Below are 23,683 nucleotides of genomic sequence, written 5' to 3'. Positions count from 1 at the left end.
CATTGCCATATTGGGGTTAACAGAGATATACAAACCATGTGAAATATATAACCCCCAAAGACGTACGGAAGACCAGGAGAAGACTACTCAACATTGTGTCATAACCTACATTGGCAAAGGATGCGAGGAAGAATAGATACATGTATATGTGTGAAAGAACCACATCTTGCACACCTAGAACAAACAAACCATTGTAATCAAATTTGCTGGGATAAAAAATAAAAAGTAAATTACAAATACGAACAAGAAGTAATGAGACATAAAGTTAAAGGGCTTTTTCCTGGCACATTCCATTCTAATATACAACCTCGAACACCACTTCCATTAAGGCTCTGTTTCCCTAGGAACCAAATTTGGTAAAGGAGAAATGCTGCCACCTAGTGGCCGTTTCCTGCAAGAGCAGCTTTAAAGTCACAGCTAATGGTCACTTAACATTCACAAGGACTCAGGGCTGTAAAGGACACTTGCCCTAAATATTTGTGCTGAAGTAGGGAATGGACAAAAAATTCAAAACAGGCAAATGTTTCAAGAAGAGATTAGGAAGAGTTAAGTTTTACTCACACTCTTTGTAAAAAAAAAGGAAAATGGATAAAAGCTCAACCTCAGGGAGTGTTAGACGCATGCAATCTAATCTACAAAAAGTTTCAACTTACACCAGTCGGCTGACCATCAGCAAAAAGTCTACAAACAATAAATGCTGAAGGGGTTTTAGAGAACTGTGTACCCTCTGCCTGCTGGTGAGACGTAAAGGGGTAACAGCCAATAATGAGAACAGAAAGGAGCTGCGTTTAAAAGTAAAAATGGAGGTACTATTCAATCCAGCAGGCGCACCATTGGACCTCTCACCTGAGAAGACAATCGAGAAGACACAGGCCGCAAAAGCTGCAGTGCAGCCTTATTCACAATAGCCAAGACAGTGAAGCAATCAAAATGTCCAACAACAGGTAAATGGATAAAGAAGAAGTGGTCCGTGTACACAATGGAATATTAGCCATGGAAGACAATGAACCATTGCTCTTTGAGGCACCACAAATGAGTCTGGAGATAATCACGAAAGATGAGGTAAGTTGGAAAGCAAAAGACCTGTGTTCTATGATAGCACTTATAGGCGTTATCTAATAACTGACACAAATGAACATATTTCCACAGAGAAAGACACTCACGGATTTAGAAAACAAACTATGCTCATCTAAAACGACAGGTGGGGGGAATGGATAAATTAAGATTAGTGTTACTATACGTATACAAACACATATGATATACATATCTCAAAAAGACCAACCATATAGCAAGGGAAGTCTGCGGAACCCTCTGTAACATTTTACATGGGAAGAGGATCTGTACTTGAATAGACATATATAATGTACAAATGAACCAGATTGTGTACACCTAGGACAAACAATATTCTATGCTTTACCCCAATTAAAACACTTTTAAAAACCAAGAGGAAATAATGACACATAAACTTATGGGGGTTTCTCCACGCACATTCCAATGGAATTTACAACCTAGGAACACGACTTCCAGAAAGGCTCTGCTGCCCTACTCCCCAGATTTGGGAATGGAGAAATGCTGCCTCCTTGAGGCCACTTCCCACAACAGCAGCTTTAAACCCATTGCTAAAGGTCACTAAATATTCACCAAACTTGCAGTTCGGGAAATGACACCTGCTCTCTAAAAAAACGCTGGGGTGGAAAATCGACCAAATAACTCAAAAGAGGGCAACCTTCAAAGAAGACAATTTCAAGAGTTATATCGTACTGCCAATTGTTTCCTTTTTTTAACGGAAAAGAAAACGGCGGAGAAAAATGATGAGTTTTACGAATTTTCAAAGACATGCAAACCCAAATTACAAAAACCTATCAGCTCACAGCAGCCAGAAGGGCCATTAGCATCAATGCTGTAAACAATAAATGCTGAAGCGATTGTGGAGAAATGCGTACCCTCGATTCTAAGGGGGACGTGGTAAGAGCCACTAATGAAAACACAAAGAAGGTGCTTTGAAAAGGGAAACACGGTGCTACCAGTCAATCAATCACACCCACTGCTGGGCCTATCACCTGAGAAAATGAGAATCAAAAAGTCACAGGCTGGCAATCCTGCACTCCAACAATATTTACCATAGCCAACACTTGGAAGCAATGAAAATGTCCATCAACCGAGGAATGCACAAAGAAGAAGTGGTCCACGTACACAGTGGAAAATTACTCCAATAAAAAATAAAAATTAAATTTAAAAATCCAACGAAAGTAAGGAGACATCAGCTTGTGTGGGTTTGTCCGGGCACACTCCACTCTAATTTATAACCGAGAAACACCACAGGCCGCCAGGGCTTTTCCCTAGTTCCCAGGGTGGGGAACATAGAAAGGCTGCCGCCCTCTGGCAGTTACCTGCAAAAGCAGTTTTAAAGCCTGTGCTAATGGTCATTTCATAGGAACAAGTACTGCAGAACTGTAAATGAAACCTGCCCTCAAAATGTCTTCAGGGAGGTAACGGCCAAAACATTTCAAAAGGTGACACGTACGTTAAGAGAACACTTTGAAGAACTAAGGGGTAATCACTGCTTGAAAAATAAAAAGGACATGCCTTAAAGCTCAATTTCAACGGATTATGAGGCACATGCGAATTCAACCACAAAGAGGTATCAGCTCACACTTGTCAGAATAACCATGAGCAAGAAAACTACAAACAATAAATGCTGAAGGTGTTGTGGAGAAATGCATACCCTCAACTTCAAGGGGGACGTAAGTTGGAAAGGGCCACGAATGAGAACAGAATGGAGGTGCCTTAAAAAGGTCAACATTGTGCTACCATATGATCCAGCAGGCCCACTCCTCCACCTATAATCTAAGAAGAGAGAATTGGAAAGACACAGGCAGGCAAATCTGCATTGCCCAGTATTACAATAGCCAAGATATGGAAGTAACCAAAAAGACCACCAACAGATGGGTGGGCAAAGAAGAACTCCTCCATGTACAGATGGAATATTCGCTAGTGAAAAAAATGAAACAATGCCATTTGCAGCACCATAGATGAGTCTAGACGTAATCACGCCACGTGTAGTAAGTGAGAAAGCAAAAGGCACATATCCTATCATATCACTTTCAGGAGTTACTTAAAAATTGATACCAATGAAGATATTTCCACAGAGAAAGGCAATCACAGATTCATTAAAAAACTTATGGTTCACCAAATAGAAAGGGATGAGGATTGGATACATTGCCATATTGGGGTTAACAGAGATATACAAACCATGTGAAATATATAACCCCCAAAGACGTACGGAAGACCAGGAGAAGACTACTCAACATTGTGTCATAACCTACATTGGCAAAGGATGCGAGGAAGAATAGATACATGTATATGTGTGAAAGAACCACATCTTGCACACCTAGAACAAACAAACCATTGTAATCAAATTTGCTGGGATAAAAAATAAAAAGTAAATTACAAATACGAACAAGAAGTAATGAGACATAAAGTTAAAGGGCTTTTTCCTGGCACATTCCATTCTAATATACAACCTAGAACACCACTTCCATTAAGGCTCTGTTTCCCTAGGAACCAAATTTGGTAAAGGAGAAATGCTGCCACCTAGTGGCCGTTTCCTGCAAGAGCAGCTTTAAAGTCACAGCTAATGGTCACTTAACATTCACAAGGACTCAGGGCTGTAAAGGACACTTGCCCTAAATATTTGTGCTGAAGTAGGGAATGGACAAAAAATTCAAAACAGGCAAATGTTTCAAGAAGAGATTAGGAAGAGTTAAGTTTTACTCACACTCTTTGTAAAAAAAAGGAAAATGGATAAAAGCTCAACCTCAGGGAGTGTTAGACGCATGCAATCTAATCTACAAAAAGTTTCAACTTACACCAGTCGGCTGACCATCAGCAAAAAGTCTACAAACAATACATGCTGAAGGGGTTTTAGAGAACTGTGTACCCTCTGCCTGCTGGTGAGACGTAAAGGGGTAACAGCCAATAATGAGAACAGAAAGGAGCTGCGTTTAAAAGTAAAAATGGAGGTACTATTCAATCCAGCAGGCGCACCATTGGACCTCTCACCTGAGAAGACAATCGAGAAGACACAGGCCGCAAAAGCTGCAGTGCAGCCTTATTCACAATAGCCAAGACAGTGAAGCAATCAAAATGTCCAACAACAGGTAAATGGATAAAGAAGAAGTGGTCCGTGTACACAATGGAATATTAGCCATGGAAGACAATGAACCATTGCTCTTTGAGGCACCACAAATGAGTCTGGAGATAATCACGAAAGATGAGGTAAGTTGGAAAGCAAAAGACCTGTGTTCTATGATAGCACTTATAGGCGTTATCTAATAACTGACACAAATGAACATATTTCCACAGAGAAAGACACTCACGGATTTAGAAAACAAACTATGCTCATCTAAAACGACAGGTGGGGGGAATGGATAAATTAAGATTAGTGTTACTATACGTATACAAACACATATGATATACATATCTCAAAAAGACCAACCATATAGCAAGGGAAGTCTGCGGAACCCTCTGTAACATTTTACATGGGAAGAGGATCTGTACTTGAATAGACATATATAATGTACAAATGAACCAGATTGTGTACACCTAGGACAAACAATATTCTATGCTTTACCCCAATTAAAACACTTTTAAAAACCAAGAGGAAATAATGACACATAAACTTATGGGGGTTTCTCCACGCACATTCCAATGTAATTTACAACCTAGGAACACGACTTCCAGAAAGGCTCTGCTGCCCTACTCCCCAGATTTGGGAATGGAGAAATGCTGCCTCCTTGAGGCCACTTCCCACAACAGCAGCTTTAAACCCATTGCTAAAGGTCACTAAATATTCACCAAACTTGCAGTTCGGGAAATGACACCTGCTCTCTAAAAAAACGCTGGGGTGGAAAATCGACCAAATAACTCAAAAGAGGGCAACCTTCAAAGAAGACAATTTCAAGAGTTATATCGTACTGCCAATTGTTTCCTTTTTTTAACGGAAAAGAAAACGGCGGAGAAAAATGATGAGTTTTACGAATTTTCAAAGACATGCAAACCCAAATTACAAAAACCTATCAGCTCACAGCAGCCAGAAGGGCCATTAGCATCAATGCTGTAAACAATAAATGCTGAAGCGATTGTGGAGAAATGCGTACCCTCGATTCTAAGGGGGACGTGGTAAGAGCCACTAATGAAAACACAAAGAAGGTGCTTTGAAAAGGGAAACACGGTGCTACCAGTCAATCAATCACACCCACTGCTGGGCCTATCACCTGAGAAAATGAGAATCAAAAAGTCACAGGCTGGCAATCCTGCACTCCAACAATATTTACCATAGCCAACACTTGGAAGCAATGAAAATGTCCATCAACCGAGGAATGCACAAAGAAGAAGTGGTCCACGTACACAGTGGAAAATTACTCCAATAAAAAATAAAAATTAAATTTAAAAATCCAACGAAAGTAAGGAGACATCAGCTTGTGTGGGTTTGTCCGGGCACACTCCACTCTAATTTATAACCGAGAAACACCACAGGCCGCCAGGGCTTTTCCCTAGTTCCCAGGGTGGGGAACATAGAAAGGCTGCCGCCCTCTGGCAGTTACCTGCAAAAGCAGTTTTAAAGCCTGTGCTAATGGTCATTTCATAGGAACAAGTACTGCAGAACTGTAAATGAAACCTGCCCTCAAAATGTCTTCAGGGAGGTAACGGCCAAAACATTTCAAAAGGTGACACGTACGTTAAGAGAACACTTTGAAGAACTAAGGGGTAATCACTGCTTGAAAAATAAAAAGGACATGCCTTAAAGCTCAATTTCAACGGATTATGAGGCACATGCGAATTCAACCACAAAGAGGTATCAGCTCACACTTGTCAGAATAACCATGAGCAAGAAAACTACAAACAATAAATGCTGAAGGTGTTGTGGAGAAATGCATACCCTCAACTTCAAGGGGGACGTAAGTTGGAAAGGGCCACGAATGAGAACAGAATGGAGGTGCCTTAAAAAGGTCAACATTGTGCTACCATATGATCCAGCAGGCCCACTCCTCCACCTATAATCTAAGAAGAGAGAATTGGAAAGACACAGGCAGGCAAATCTGCATTGCCCAGTATTACAATAGCCAAGATATGGAAGTAACCAAAAAGACCACCAACAGATGGGTGGGCAAAGAAGAACTCCTCCATGTACAGATGGAATATTCGCTAGTGAAAAAAATGAAACAATGCCATTTGCAGCACCATAGATGAGTCTAGACGTAATCACGCCACGTGTAGTAAGTGAGAAAGCAAAAGGCACATATCCTATCATATCACTTTCAGGAGTTACTTAAAAATTGATACCAATGAAGATATTTCCACAGAGAAAGGCAATCACAGATTCATTAAAAAACTTATGGTTCACCAAATAGAAAGGGATGAGGATTGGATACATTGCCATATTGGGGTTAACAGAGATATACAAACCATGTGAAATATATAACCCCCAAAGACGTACGGAAGACCAGGAGAAGACTACTCAACATTGTGTCATAACCTACATTGGCAAAGGATGCGAGGAAGAATAGATACATGTATATGTGTGAAAGAACCACATCTTGCACACCTAGAACAAACAAACCATTGTAATCAAATTTGCTGGGATAAAAAATAAAAAGTAAATTACAAATACGAACAAGAAGTAATGAGACATAAAGTTAAAGGGCTTTTTCCTGACACATTCCATTCTAATATACAACCTCGAACACCACTTCCATTAAGGCTCTGTTTCCCTAGGAACCAAATTTGGTAAAGGAGAAATGCTGCCACCTAGTGGCCGTTTCCTGCAAGAGCAGCTTTAAAGTCACAGCTAATGGTCACTTAACATTCACAAGGACTCAGGGCTGTAAAGGACACTTGCCCTAAATATTTGTGCTGAAGTAGGGAATGGACAAAAAATTCAAAACAGGCAAATGTTTCAAGAAGAGATTAGGAAGAGTTAAGTTTTACTCACACTCTTTGTAAAAAAAAGGAAAATGGATAAAAGCTCAACCTCAGGGAGTGTTAGACGCATGCAATCTAATCTACAAAAAGTTTCAACTTACACCAGTCGGCTGACCATCAGCAAAAAGTCTACAAACAATACATGCTGAAGGGGTTTTAGAGAACTGTGTACCCTCTGCCTGCTGGTGAGACGTAAAGGGGTAACAGCCAATAATGAGAACAGAAAGGAGCTGCGTTTAAAAGTAAAAATGGAGGTACTATTCAATCCAGCAGGCGCACCATTGGACCTCTCACCTGAGAAGACAATCGAGAAGACACAGGCCGCAAAAGCTGCAGTGCAGCCTTATTCACAATAGCCAAGACAGTGAAGCAATCAAAATGTCCAACAACAGGTAAATGGATAAAGAAGAAGTGGTCCGTGTACACAATGGAATATTAGCCATGGAAGACAATGAACCATTGCTCTTTGAGGCACCACAAATGAGTCTGGAGATAATCACGAAAGATGAGGTAAGTTGGAAAGCAAAAGACCTGTGTTCTATGATAGCACTTATAGGCGTTATCTAATAACTGACACAAATGAACATATTTCCACAGAGAAAGACACTCACGGATTTAGAAAACAAACTATGCTCATCTAAAACGACAGGTGGGGGGAATGGATAAATTAAGATTAGTGTTACTATACGTATACAAACACATATGATATACATATCTCAAAAAGACCAACCATATAGCAAGGGAAGTCTGCGGAACCCTCTGTAACATTTTACATGGGAAGAGGATCTGTACTTGAATAGACATATATAATGTACAAATGAACCAGATTGTGTACACCTAGGACAAACAATATTCTATGCTTTACCCCAATTAAAACACTTTTAAAAACCAAGAGGAAATAATGACACATAAACTTATGGGGGTTTCTCCACGCACATTCCAATGTAATTTACAACCTAGGAACACGACTTCCAGAAAGGCTCTGCTGCCCTACTCCCCAGATTTGGGAATGGAGAAATGCTGCCTCCTTGAGGCCACTTCCCACAACAGCAGCTTTAAACCCATTGCTAAAGGTCACTAAATATTCACCAAACTTGCAGTTCGGGAAATGACACCTGCTCTCTAAAAAAACGCTGGGGTGGAAAATCGACCAAATAACTCAAAAGAGGGCAACCTTCAAAGAAGACAATTTCAAGAGTTATATCGTACTGCCAATTGTTTCCTTTTTTTAACGGAAAAGAAAACGGCGGAGCAAAATGATGAGTTTTACGAATTTTCAAAGACATGCAAACCCAAATTACAAAAACCTATCAGCTCACAGCAGCCAGAAGGGCCATTAGCATCAATGCTGTAAACAATAAATGCTGAAGCGATTGTGGAGAAATGCGTACCCTCGATTCTAAGGGGGACGTGGTAAGAGCCACTAATGAAAACACAAAGAAGGTGCTTTGAAAAGGGAAACACGGTGCTACCAGTCAATCAATCACACCCACTGCTGGGCCTATCACCTGAGAAAATGAGAATCAAAAAGTCACAGGCTGGCAATCCTGCACTCCAACAATATTTACCATAGCCAACACTTGGAAGCAATGAAAATGTCCATCAACCGAGGAATGCACAAAGAAGAAGTGGTCCACGTACACAGTGGAAAATTACTCCAATAAAAAATAAAAATTAAATTTAAAAATCCAACGAAAGTAAGGAGACATCAGCTTGTGTGGGTTTGTCCGGGTACACTCCACTCTAATTTATAACCGAGAAACACCACAGGCCGCCAGGGCTTTTCCCTAGTTCCCAGGGTGGGGAACATAGAAAGGCTGCCGCCCTCTGGCAGTTACCTGCAAAAGCAGTTTTAAAGCCTGTGCTAATGGTCATTTCATAGGAACAAGTACTGCAGAACTGTAAATGAAACCTGCCCTCAAAATGTCTTCAGGGAGGTAACGGCCAAAACATTTCAAAAGGTGACACGTACGTTAAGAGAACACTTTGAAGAACTAAGGGGTAATCACTGCTTGAAAAATAAAAAGGACATGCCTTAAAGCTCAATTTCAACGGATTATGAGGCACATGCGAATTCAACCACAAAGAGGTATCAGCTCACACTTGTCAGAATAACCATGAGCAAGAAAACTACAAACAATAAATGCTGAAGGTGTTGTGGAGAAATGCATACCCTCAACTTCAAGGGGGACGTAAGTTGGAAAGGGCCACGAATGAGAACAGAATGGAGGTGCCTTAAAAAGGTCAACATTGTGCTACCATATGATCCAGCAGGCCCACTCCTCCACCTATAATCTAAGAAGAGAGAATTGGAAAGACACAGGCAGGCAAATCTGCATTGCCCAGTATTACAATAGCCAAGATATGGAAGTAACCAAAAAGACCACCAACAGATGGGTGGGCAAAGAAGAACTCCTCCATGTACAGATGGAATATTCGCTAGTGAAAAAAATGAAACAATGCCATTTGCAGCACCATAGATGAGTCTAGACGTAATCACGCCACGTGTAGTAAGTGAGAAAGCAAAAGGCACATATCCTATCATATCACTTTCAGGAGTTACTTAAAAATTGATACCAATGAAGATATTTCCACAGAGAAAGGCAATCACAGATTCATTAAAAAACTTATGGTTCACCAAATAGAAAGGGATGAGGATTGGATACATTGCCATATTGGGGTTAACAGAGATATACAAACCATGTGAAATATATAACCCCCAAAGACGTACGGAAGACCAGGAGAAGACTACTCAACATTGTGTCATAACCTACATTGGCAAAGGATGCGAGGAAGAATAGATACATGTATATGTGTGAAAGAACCACATCTTGCACACCTAGAACAAACAAACCATTGTAATCAAATTTGCTGGGATAAAAAATAAAAAGTAAATTACAAATACGAACAAGAAGTAATGAGACATAAAGTTAAAGGGCTTTTTCCTGGCACATTCCATTCTAATATACAACCTAGAACACCACTTCCATTAAGGCTCTGTTTCCCTAGGAACCAAATTTGGTAAAGGAGAAATGCTGCCACCTAGTGGCCGTTTCCTGCAAGAGCAGCTTTAAAGTCACAGCTAATGGTCACTTAACATTCACAAGGACTCAGGGCTGTAAAGGACACTTGCCCTAAATATTTGTGCTGAAGTAGGGAATGGACAAAAAATTCAAAACAGGCAAATGTTTCAAGAAGAGATTAGGAAGAGTTAAGTTTTACTCACACTCTTTGTAAAAAAAAGGAAAATGGATAAAAGCTCAACCTCAGGGAGTGTTAGACGCATGCAATCTAATCTACAAAAAGTTTCAACTTACACCAGTCGGCTGACCATCAGCAAAAAGTCTACAAACAATACATGCTGAAGGGGTTTTAGAGAACTGTGTACCCTCTGCCTGCTGGTGAGACGTAAAGGGGTAACAGCCAATAATGAGAACAGAAAGGAGCTGCGTTTAAAAGTAAAAATGGAGGTACTATTCAATCCAGCAGGCGCACCATTGGACCTCTCACCTGAGAAGACAATCGAGAAGACACAGGCCGCAAAAGCTGCAGTGCAGCCTTATTCACAATAGCCAAGACAGTGAAGCAATCAAAATGTCCAACAACAGGTAAATGGATAAAGAAGAAGTGGTCCGTGTACACAATGGAATATTAGCCATGGAAGACAATGAACCATTGCTCTTTGAGGCACCACAAATGAGTCTGGAGATAATCACGAAAGATGAGGTAAGTTGGAAAGCAAAAGACCTGTGTTCTATGATAGCACTTATAGGCGTTATCTAATAACTGACACAAATGAACATATTTCCACAGAGAAAGACACTCACGGATTTAGAAAACAAACTATGCTCATCTAAAACGACAGGTGGGGGGAATGGATAAATTAAGATTAGTGTTACTATACGTATACAAACACATATGATATACATATCTCAAAAAGACCAACCATATAGCAAGGGAAGTCTGCGGAACCCTCTGTAACATTTTACATGGGAAGAGGATCTGTACTTGAATAGACATATATAATGTACAAATGAACCAGATTGTGTACACCTAGGACAAACAATATTCTATGCTTTACCCCAATTAAAACACTTTTAAAAACCAAGAGGAAATAATGACACATAAACTTATGGGGGTTTCTCCACGCACATTCCAATGTAATTTACAACCTAGGAACACGACTTCCAGAAAGGCTCTGCTGCCCTACTCCCCAGATTTGGGAATGGAGAAATGCTGCCTCCTTGAGGCCACTTCCCACAACAGCAGCTTTAAACCCATTGCTAAAGGTCACTAAATATTCACCAAACTTGCAGTTCGGGAAATGACACCTGCTCTCTAAAAAAACGCTGGGGTGGAAAATCGACCAAATAACTCAAAAGAGGGCAACCTTCAAAGAAGACAATTTCAAGAGTTATATCGTACTGCCAATTGTTTCCTTTTTTTAACGGAAAAGAAAACGGCGGAGAAAAATGATGAGTTTTACGAATTTTCAAAGACATGCAAACCCAAATTACAAAAACCTATCAGCTCACAGCAGCCAGAAGGGCCATTAGCATCAATGCTGTAAACAATAAATGCTGAAGCGATTGTGGAGAAATGCGTACCCTCGATTCTAAGGGGGACGTGGTAAGAGCCACTAATGAAAACACAAAGAAGGTGCTTTGAAAAGGGAAACACGGTGCTACCAGTCAATCAATCACACCCACTGCTGGGCCTATCACCTGAGAAAATGAGAATCAAAAAGTCACAGGCTGGCAATCCTGCACTCCAACAATATTTACCATAGCCAACACTTGGAAGCAATGAAAATGTCCATCAACCGAGGAATGCACAAAGAAGAAGTGGTCCACGTACACAGTGGAAAATTACTCCAATAAAAAATAAAAATTAAATTTAAAAATCCAACGAAAGTAAGGAGACATCAGCTTGTGTGGGTTTGTCCGGGCACACTCCACTCTAATTTATAACCGAGAAACACCACAGGCCGCCAGGGCTTTTCCCTAGTTCCCAGGGTGGGGAACATAGAAAGGCTGCCGCCCTCTGGCAGTTACCTGCAAAAGCAGTTTTAAAGCCTGTGCTAATGGTCATTTCATAGGAACAAGTACTGCAGAACTGTAAATGAAACCTGCCCTCAAAATGTCTTCAGGGAGGTAACGGCCAAAACATTTCAAAAGGTGACACGTACGTTAAGAGAACACTTTGAAGAACTAAGGGGTAATCACTGCTTGAAAAATAAAAAGGACATGCCTTAAAGCTCAATTTCAACGGATTATGAGGCACATGCGAATTCAACCACAAAGAGGTATCAGCTCACACTTGTCAGAATAACCATGAGCAAGAAAACTACAAACAATAAATGCTGAAGGTGTTGTGGAGAAATGCATACCCTCAACTTCAAGGGGGACGTAAGTTGGAAAGGGCCACGAATGAGAACAGAATGGAGGTGCCTTAAAAAGGTAAACATTGTGCTACCATATGATCCAGCAGGCCCACTCCTCCACCTATAATCTAAGAAGAGAGAATTGGAAAGACACAGGCAGGCAAATCTGCATTGCCCAGTATTACAATAGCCAAGATATGGAAGTAACCAAAAAGACCACCAACAGATGGGTGGGCAAAGAAGAACTCCTCCATGTACAGATGGAATATTCGCTAGTGAAAAAAATGAAACAATGCCATTTGCAGCACCATAGATGAGTCTAGACGTAATCACGCCACGTGTAGTAAGTGAGAAAGCAAAAGGCACATATCCTATCATATCACTTTCAGGAGTTACTTAAAAATTGATACCAATGAAGATATTTCCACAGAGAAAGGCAATCACAGATTCATTAAAAAACTTATGGTTCACCAAATAGAAAGGGATGAGGATTGGATACATTGCCATATTGGGGTTAACAGAGATATACAAACCATGTGAAATATATAACCCCCAAAGACGTACGGAAGACCAGGAGAAGACTACTCAACATTGTGTCATAACCTACATTGGCAAAGGATGCGAGGAAGAATAGATACATGTATATGTGTGAAAGAACCACATCTTGCACACCTAGAACAAACAAACCATTGTAATCAAATTTGCTGGGATAAAAAATAAAAAGTAAATTACAAATACGAACAAGAAGTAATGAGACATAAAGTTAAAGGGCTTTTTCCTGACACATTCCATTCTAATATACAACCTCGAACACCACTTCCATTAAGGCTCTGTTTCCCTAGGAACCAAATTTGGTAAAGGAGAAATGCTGCCACCTAGTGGCCGTTTCCTGCAAGAGCAGCTTTAAAGTCACAGCTAATGGTCACTTAACATTCACAAGGACTCAGGGCTGTAAAGGACACTTGCCCTAAATATTTGTGCTGAAGTAGGGAATGGACAAAAAATTCAAAACAGGCAAATGTTTCAAGAAGAGATTAGGAAGAGTTAAGTTTTACTCACACTCTTTGTAAAAAAAAGGAAAATGGATAAAAGCTCAACCTCAGGGAGTGTTAGACGCATGCAATCTAATCTACAAAAAGTTTCAACTTACACCAGTCGGCTGACCATCAGCAAAAAGTCTACAAACAATACATGCTGAAGGGGTTTTAGAGAACTGTGTACCCTCTGCCTGCTGGTGAGACGTAAAGGGGTAACAGCCAATAATGAGAACAGAAAGGAGCTGCGTTTAAAAGTAAAAATGGAGGTACTATTCAATCCAGCAGGCGCACCATTGGACCTCTCACCTGAGAAGACAATCGAGAAGACACAGGCCGCAAAAGCTGCAGTGCAGCCTTATTCACAATAGCCAAGACAGTGAAGCAATCAAAATGTCCAACAACAGGTAAATGGATAAAGAAGAAGTGGTCCGTGTACACAATGGAATATTAGCCATGGAAGACAATGAACCATTGCTCTTTGAGGCACCACAAATGAGTCTGGAGATAATCACGAAAGATGAGGTAAGTTGGAAAGCAAAAGACCTGTGTTCTATGATAGCACTTATAGGCGTTATCTAATAACTGACACAAATGAACATATTTCCACAGAGAAAGACACTCACGGATTTAGAAAACAAACTATGCTCATCTAAAACGACAGGTGGGGGGAATGGATAAATTAAGATTAGTGTTACTATACGTATACAAACACATATGATATACATATCTCAAAAAGACCAACCATATAGCAAGGGAAGTCTGCGGAACCCTCTGTAACATTTTACATGGGAAGAGGATCTGTACTTGAATAGACATATATAATGTACAAATGAACCAGATTGTGTACACCTAGGACAAACAATATTCTATGCTTTACCCCAATTAAAACACTTTTAAAAACCAAGAGGAAATAATGACACATAAACTTATGGGGGTTTCTCCACGCACATTCCAATGTAATTTACAACCTAGGAACACGACTTCCAGAAAGGCTCTGCTGCCCTACTCCCCAGATTTGGGAATGGAGAAATGCTGCCTCCTTGAGGCCACTTCCCACAACAGCAGCTTTAAACCCATTGCTAAAGGTCACTAAATATTCACCAAACTTGCAGTTCGGGAAATGACACCTGCTCTCTAAAAAAACGCTGGGGTGGAAAATCGACCAAATAACTCAAAAGAGGGCAACCTTCAAAGAAGACAATTTCAAGAGTTATATCGTACTGCCAATTGTTTCCTTTTTTTAACGGAAAAGAAAACGGCGGAGAAAAATGATGAGTTTTACGAATTTTCAAAGACATGCAAACCCAAATTACAAAAACCTATCAGCTCACAGCAGCCAGAAGGGCCATTAGCATCAATGCTGTAAACAATAAATGCTGAAGCGATTGTGGAGAAATGCGTACCCTCGATTCTAAGGGGGACGTGGTAAGAGCCACTAATGAAAACACAAAGAAGGTGCTTTGAAAAGGGAAACACGGTGCTACCAGTCAATCAATCACACCCACTGCTGGGCCTATCACCTGAGAAAATGAGAATCAAAAAGTCACAGGCTGGCAATCCTGCACTCCAACAATATTTACCATAGCCAACACTTGGAAGCAATGAAAATGTCCATCAACCGAGGAATGCACAAAGAAGAAGTGGTCCACGTACACAGTGGAAAATTACTCCAATAAAAAATAAAAATTAAATTTAAAAATCCAACGAAAGTAAGGAGACATCAGCTTGTGTGGGTTTGTCCGGGCACACTCCACTCTAATTTATAACCGAGAAACACCACAGGCCGCCAGGGCTTTTCCCTAGTTCCCAGGGTGGGGAACATAGAAAGGCTGCCGCCCTCTGGCAGTTACCTGCAAAAGCAGTTTTAAAGCCTGTGCTAATGGTCATTTCATAGGAACAAGTACTGCAGAACTGTAAATGAAACCTGCCCTCAAAATGTCTTCAGGGAGGTAACGGCCAAAACATTTCAAAAGGTGACACGTACGTTAAGAGAACACTTTGAAGAACTAAGGGGTAATCACTGCTTGAAAAATAAAAAGGACATGCCTTAAAGCTCAATTTCAACGGATTATGAGGCACATGCGAATTCAACCACAAAGAGGTATCAGCTCACACTTGTCAGAATAACCATGAGCAAGAAAACTACAAACAATAAATGCTGAAGGTGTTGTGGAGAAATGCATACCCTCAACTTCAAGGGGGACGTAAGTTGGAAAGGGCCACGAATGAGAACAGAATGGAGGTGCCTTAAAAAGGTCAACATTGTGCTACCATATGATCCAGCAGGCCCACTCCTCCACCTATAATCTAAGAAGAGAGAATTGGAAAGACACAGGCAGGCAAATCTGCATTGCCCAGTATTACAATAGCCAAGATATGGAAGTAACCAAAAAGACCACCAACAGATGGGTGGGCAAAGAAGAACTCCTCCATGTACAGATGGAATATTCGCTAGTGAAAAAAATGAAACAATGCCATTTGCAGCACCATAGATGAGTCTAGACGTAATCACGCCACGTGTAGTAAGTGAGAAAGCAAAAGGCACATATCCTATCATATCACTTTCAGGAGTTACTTAAAAATTGATACCAATGAAGATATTTCCACAGAGAAAGGCAATCACAGATTCATTAAAAAACTTATGGTTCACCAAATAGAAAGGGATGAGGATTGGATACATTGCCATATTGGGGTTAACAGAGATATACAAACCATGTGAAATATATAACCCCCAAAGACGTACGGAAGACCAGGAGAAGACTACTCAACATTGTGTCATAACCTACATTGGCAAAGGATGCGAGGAAGAATAGATACATGTATATGTGTGAAAGAACCACATCTTGCACACCTAGAACAAACAAACCATTGTAATCAAATTTGCTGGGATAAAAAATAAAAAGTAAATTACAAATACGAACAAGAAGTAATGAGACATAAAGTTAAAGGGCTTTTTCCTGGCACATTCCATTCTAATATACAACCTCGAACACCACTTCCATTAAGGCTCTGTTTCCCTAGGAACCAAATTTGGTAAAGGAGAAATGCTGCCACCTAGTGGCCGTTTCCTGCAAGAGCAGCTTTAAAGTCACAGCTAATGGTCACTTAACATTCACAAGGACTCAGGGCTGTAAAGGACACTTGCCCTAAATATTTGTGCTGAAGTAGGGAATGGACAAAAAATTCAAAACAGGCAAATGTTTCAAGAAGAGATTAGGAAGAGTTAAGTTTTACTCACACTCTTTGTAAAAAAAAGGAAAATGGATAAAAGCTCAACCTCAGGGAGTGTTAGACGCATGCAATCTAATCTACAAAAAGTTTCAACTTACACCAGTCGGCTGACCATCAGCAAAAAGTCTACAAACAATAAATGCTGAAGGGGTTTTAGAGAACTGTGTACCCTCTCCCTGCTGGTGAGACGTAAAGGGGTAACAGCCAGTAATGAGAACAGAAAGGAGCTGCATTTAAAAGTAAAAATGGAGGTACTATTCAATCCAGCAGGCGCACCATTGGACCTCTCACCTGAGAAGACAATCGAGAAGACACAGGCCGCAAAAGCTGCAGTGCAGCCTTATTCACAATAGCCAAGACAGTGAAGCAATCAAAATGTCCAACAACAGGTAAATGGATAAAGAAGAAGTGGTCCGTGTACACAATGGAATATTAGCCATGGAAGACAATGAACCATTGCTCTTTGAGGCACCACAAATGAGTCTGGAGATAATCACGAAAGATGAGGTAAGTTGGAAAGCAAAAGACCTGTGTTCTGTGATAGCACTTATAGGCGTTATCTAATAACTGACACAAATGAACATATTTCCACAGAGAAAGACACTCACAGATTTAGAAAACAAACTATGCTCATCTAAAACGACAGGTGGGGGGAATGGATAAATTAAGATTAGTGTTACTATACGTATAGAAACACATATGATATACATATCTCAAAACGACCAACCATATAGCAAGGGAAGTCTGCGGAATCCTCTGTAACATTTTACATGGGAAGAGGATCTGTACTTGAATAGACATATATAATGTGCAAATGAACCAGATTGTGTACACCTAGGACAAACAATATTCTAAGCTTTACCCCAATTAAAACACTTTTAAAAACCAAGAAGAAATAATGACACATAAACTTATGGGGGTTTCTCCACGCACATTCCAATGTAATTTACAACCTAGGAACACGACTTCCAGAAAGGCTCTGCTGCCCTACACCCCAGATTTGGGAATGGAGAAATGCTGCCTCCTTGAGGCCACTTCCCACAACAGCAGCTTTAAACCCATTGCTAAAGGTCACTAAATATTCACCAAACTTGCAGTTCGGGAAATGACACCTGCTCTCTAAAAAAACGCTGGGGTGGAAAATCGACCAAATAACTCAAAAGAGGGCAACCTTCAAAGAAGACAATTTCAAGAGTTATATCGTACTGCCAATTGTTTCCTTTTTTTAACGGAAAAGAAAACGGCGGAGAAAAATGATGAGTTTTACGAATTTTCAAAGACATGCAAACCCAAATTACAAAAACCTATCAACTCACAGCAGCCAGAAGGGCCATTAGCATCAATGCTGTAAACAATAAATGCTGAAGCGATTGTGGAGAAATGCGTACCCTCGATTCTAAGGGGGACGTGGTAAGAGCCACTAATGAAAACACAAAGAAGGTGCTTTGAAAAGGGAAACACGGTGCTACCAGTCAATCAATCACACCCACTGCTGGGCCTATCACCTGAGAAAATGAGAATCAAAAAGTCACAGGCTGGCAATCCTGCACTCCAACAATATTTACCATAGCCAACACTTGGAAGCAATGAAAATGTCCATCAACCGAGGAATGCACAAAGAAGAAGTGGTCCACGTACACAGTGGAAAATTACTCCAATAAAAAATAAAAATTAAATTTAAAAATCCAACGAAAGTAAGGAGACATCAGCTTGTGTGGGTTTGTCCGGGCACACTCCACTCTAATTTATAACCGAGAAACACCACAGGCCGCCAGGGCTTTTCCCTAGTTCCCAGGGTGGGGAACATAGAAAGGCTGCCGCCCTCTGGCAGTTACCTGCAAAAGCAGTTTTAAAGCCTGTGCTAATGGTCATTTCATAGGAACAAGTACTGCAGAACTGTAAATGAAACCTGCCCTCAAAATGTCTTCAGGGAGGTAACGGCCAAAACATTTCAAAAGGTGACACGTACGTTAAGAGAACACTTTGAAGAACTAAGGGGTAATCACTGCTTGAAAAATAAAAAGGACATGCCTTAAAGCTCAATTTCAACGGATTATGAGGCACATGCGAATTCAACCACAAAGAGGTATCAGCTCACACTTGTCAGAATAACCATGAGCAAGAAAACTACAAACAATAAATGCTGAAGGTGTTGTGGAGAAATGCATACCCTCAACTTCAAGGGGGACGTAAGTTGGAAAGGGCCACGAATGAGAACAGAATGGAGGTGCCTTAAAAAGGTCAACATTGTGCTACCATATGATCCAGCAGGCCCACTCCTCCACCTATAATCTAAGAAGAGAGAATTGGAAAGACACAGGCAGGCAAATCTGCATTGCCCAGTATTACAATAGCCAAGATATGGAAGTAACCAAAAAGACCACCAACAGATGGGTGGGCAAAGAAGAACTCCTCCATGTACAGATGGAATATTCGCTAGTGAAAAAAATGAAACAATGCCATTTGCAGCACCATAGATGAGTCTAGACGTAATCACGCCACGTGTAGTAAGTGAGAAAGCAAAAGGCACATATCCTATCATATCACTTTCAGGAGTTACTTAAAAATTGATACCAATGAAGATATTTCCACAGAGAAAGGCAATCACAGATTCATTAAAAAACTTATGGTTCACCAAATAGAAAGGGATGAGGATTGGATACATTGCCATATTGGGGTTAACAGAGATATACAAACCATGTGAAATATATAACCCCCAAAGACGTACGGAAGACCAGGAGAAGACTACTCAACATTGTGTCATAACCTACATTGGCAAAGGATGCGAGGAAGAATAGATACATGTATATGTGTGAAAGAACCACATCTTGCACACCTAGAACAAACAAACCATTGTAATCAAATTTGCTGGGATAAAAAATAAAAAGTAAATTACAAATACGAACAAGAAGTAATGAGACATAAAGTTAAAGGGCTTTTTCCTGGCACATTCCATTCTAATATACAACCTCGAACACCACTTCCATTAAGGCTCTGTTTCCCTAGGAACCAAATTTGGTAAAGGAGAAATGCTGCCACCTAGTGGCCGTTTCCTGCAAGAGCAGCTTTAAAGTCACAGCTAATGGTCACTTAACATTCACAAGGACTCAGGGCTGTAAAGGACACTTGCCCTAAATATTTGTGCTGAAGTAGGGAATGGACAAAAAATTCAAAACAGGCAAATGTTTCAAGAAGAGATTAGGAAGAGTTAAGTTTTACTCACACTCTTTGTAAAAAAAAAGGAAAATGGATAAAAGCTCAACCTCAGGGAGTGTTAGACGCATGCAATCTAATCTACAAAAAGTTTCAACTTACACCAGTCGGCTGACCATCAGCAAAAAGTCTACAAACAATAAATGCTGAAGGGGTTTTAGAGAACTGTGTACCCTCTGCCTGCTGGTGAGACGTAAAGGGGTAACAGCCAATAATGAGAACAGAAAGGAGCTGCGTTTAAAAGTAAAAATGGAGGTACTATTCAATCCAGCAGGCGCACCATTGGACCTCTCACCTGAGAAGACAATCGAGAAGACACAGGCCGCAAAAGCTGCAGTGCAGCCTTATTCACAATAGCCAAGACAGTGAAGCAATCAAAATGTCCAACAACAGGTAAATGGATAAAGAAGAAGTGGTCCGTGTACACAATGGAATATTAGCCATGGAAGACAATGAACCATTGCTCTTTGAGGCACCACAAATGAGTCTGGAGATAATCACGAAAGATGAGGTAAGTTGGAAAGCAAAAGACCTGTGTTCTATGATAGCACTTATAGGCGTTATCTAATAACTGACACAAATGAACATATTTCCACAGAGAAAGACACTCACGGATTTAGAAAACAAACTATGCTCATCTAAAACGACAGGTGGGGGGAATGGATAAATTAAGATTAGTGTTACTATACGTATACAAACACATATGATATACATATCTGAAAAAGACCAACCATATAGCAAGGGAAGTCTGCGGAACCCTCTGTAACATTTTACATGGGAAGAGGATCTGTACTTGAATAGACATATATAATGTACAAATGAACCAGATTGTGTACACCTAGGACAAACAATATTCTAAGCTTTACCCCAATTAAAACACTTTTAAAAACCAAGAAGAAATAATGACACATAAACTTATGGGGGTTTCTCCACGCACATTCCAATGTAATTTACAACCTAGGAACACGACTTCCAGAAAGGCTCTGCTGCCCTACTCCCCAGATTTGGGAATGGAGAAATGCTGCCTCCTTGAGGCCACTTCCCACAACAGCAGCTTTAAACCCATTGCTAAAGGTCACTAAATATTCACCAAACTTGCAGTTCGGGAAATGACACCTGCTCTCTAAAAAAACGCTGGGGTGGAAAATCGACCAAATAACTCAAAAGAGGGCAACCTTCCAAGAAGACAATTTCAAGAGTTATATCGTACTGCCAATTGTTTCCTTTTTTTAACGGAAAAGAAAACGGCGGAGCAAAATGATGAGTTTTACGAATTTTCAAAGACATGCAAACCCAAATTACAAAAACCTATCAGCTCACAGCAGCCAGAAGGGCCATTAGCATCAATGCTGTAAACAATAAATGCTGAAGCGATTGTGGAGAAATGCGTACCCTCGATTCTAAGGGGGACGTGGTAAGAGCCACTAATGAAAACACAAAGAAGGTGCTTTGAAAAGGGAAACACGGTGCTACCAGTCAATCAATCACACCCACTGCTGGGCCTATCACCTGAGAAAATGAGAATCAAAAAGTCACAGGCTGGCAATCCTGCACTCCAACAATATTTACCATAGCCAACACTTGGAAGCAATGAAAATGTCCATCAACCGAGGAATGCACAAAGAAGAAGTGGTCCACGTACACAGTGGAAAATTACTCCAATAAAAAATAAAAATTAAATTTAAAAATCCAACGAAAGTAAGGAGACATCAGCTTGTGTGGGTTTGTCCGGGCACACTCCACTCTAATTTATAACCGAGAAACACCACAGGCCGCCAGGGCTTTTCCCTAGTTCCCAGGGTGGGGAACATAGAAAGGCTGCCGCCCTCTGGCAGTTACCTGCAAAAGCAGTTTTAAAGCCTGTGCTAATGGTCATTTCATAGGAACAAGTACTGCAGAACTGTAAATGAAACCTGCCCTCAAAATGTCTTCAGGGAGGTAACGGCCAAAACATTTCAAAAGGTGACACGTACGTTAAGAGAACACTTTGAAGAACTAAGGGGTAATCACTGCTTGAAAAATAAAAAGGACATGCCTTAAAGCTCAATTTCAACGGATTATGAGGCACATGCGAATTCAACCACAAAGAGGTATCAGCTCACACTTGTCAGAATAACCATGAGCAAGAAAACTACAAACAATAAATGCTGAAGGTGTTGTGGAGAAATGCATACCCTCAACTTCAAGGGGGACGTAAGTTGGAAAGGGCCACGAATGAGAACAGAATGGAGGTGCCTTAAAAAGGTAAACATTGTGCTACCATATGATCCAGCAGGCCCACTCCTCCACCTATAATCTAAGAAGAGAGAATTGGAAAGACACAGGCAGGCAAATCTGCATTGCCCAGTATTACAATAGCCAAGATATGGAAGTAACCAAAAAGACCACCAACAGATGGGTGGGCAAAGAAGAACTCCTCCATGTACAGATGGAATATTCGCTAGTGAAAAAAATGAAACAATGCCATTTGCAGCACCATAGATGAGTCTAGACGTAATCACGCCACGTGTACTAAGTGAGAAAGCAAAAGGCACATATCCTATCATATCACTTTCAGGAGTTACTTAAAAATTGATACCAATGAAGATATTTCCACAGAGAAAGGCAATCACAGATTCATTAAAAAACTTATGGTTCACCAAATAGAAAGGGATGAGGATTGGATACATTGCCATATTGGGGTTAACAGAGATATACAAACCATGTGAAATATATAACCCCCAAAGACGTACGGAAGACCAGGAGAAGACTACTCAACATTGTGTCATAACCTACATTGGCAAAGGATGCGAGGAAGAATAGATACATGTATATGTGTGAAAGAACCACATCTTGCACACCTAGAACAAACAAACCATTGTAATCAAATTTGCTGGGATAAAAAATAAAAAGTAAATTACAAATACGAACAAGAAGTAATGAGACATAAAGTTAAAGGGCTTTTTCCTGGCACATTCCATTCTAATATACAACCTCGAACACCACTTCCATTAAGGCTCTGTTTCCCTAGGAACCAAATTTGGTAAAGGAGAAATGCTGCCACCTAGTGGCCGTTTCCTGCAAGAGCAGCTTTAAAGTCACAGCTAATGGTCACTTAACATTCACAAGGACTCAGGGCTGTAAAGGACACTTGCCCTAAATATTTGTGCTGAAGTAGGGAATGGACAAAAAATTCAAAACAGGCAAATGTTTCAAGAAGAGATTAGGAAGAGTTAAGTTTTACTCACACTCTTTGTAAAAAAAAAGGAAAATGGATAAAAGCTCAACCTCAGGGAGTGTTAGACGCATGCAATCTAATCTACAAAAAGTTTCAACTTACACCAGTCGGCTGACCATCAGCAAAAAGTCTACAAACAATAAATGCTGAAGGGGTTTTAGAGAACTGTGTACCCTCTGCCTGCTGGTGAGACGTAAAGGGGTAACAGCCAATAATGAGAACAGAAAGGAGCTGCGTTTAAAAGTAAAAATGGAGGTACTATTCAATCCAGCAGGCGCACCATTGGACCTCTCACCTGAGAAGACAATCGAGAAGACACAGGCCGCAAAAGCTGCAGTGCAGCCTTATTCACAATAGCCAAGACAGTGAAGCAATCAAAATGTCCAACAACAGGTAAATGGATAAAGAAGAAGTGGTCCGTGTACACAATGGAATATTAGCCATGGAAGACAATGAACCATTGCTCTTTGAGGCACCACAAATGAGTCTGGAGATAATCACGAAAGATGAGGTAAGTTGGAAAGCAAAAGACCTGTGTTCTATGATAGCACTTATAGGCGTTATCTAATAACTGACACAAATGAACATATTTCCACAGAGAAAGACACTCACGGATTT

This window comes from Balaenoptera borealis, assembly GCF_965194805.1.
Source record: "Balaenoptera borealis genome assembly, chromosome: 9".
Taxonomy (NCBI): domain Eukaryota; kingdom Metazoa; phylum Chordata; class Mammalia; order Artiodactyla; family Balaenopteridae; genus Balaenoptera; species Balaenoptera borealis.
The sequence above is the reverse complement of the archived record's forward strand: the minus strand, read 5'-3'. Positions refer to the sequence as shown.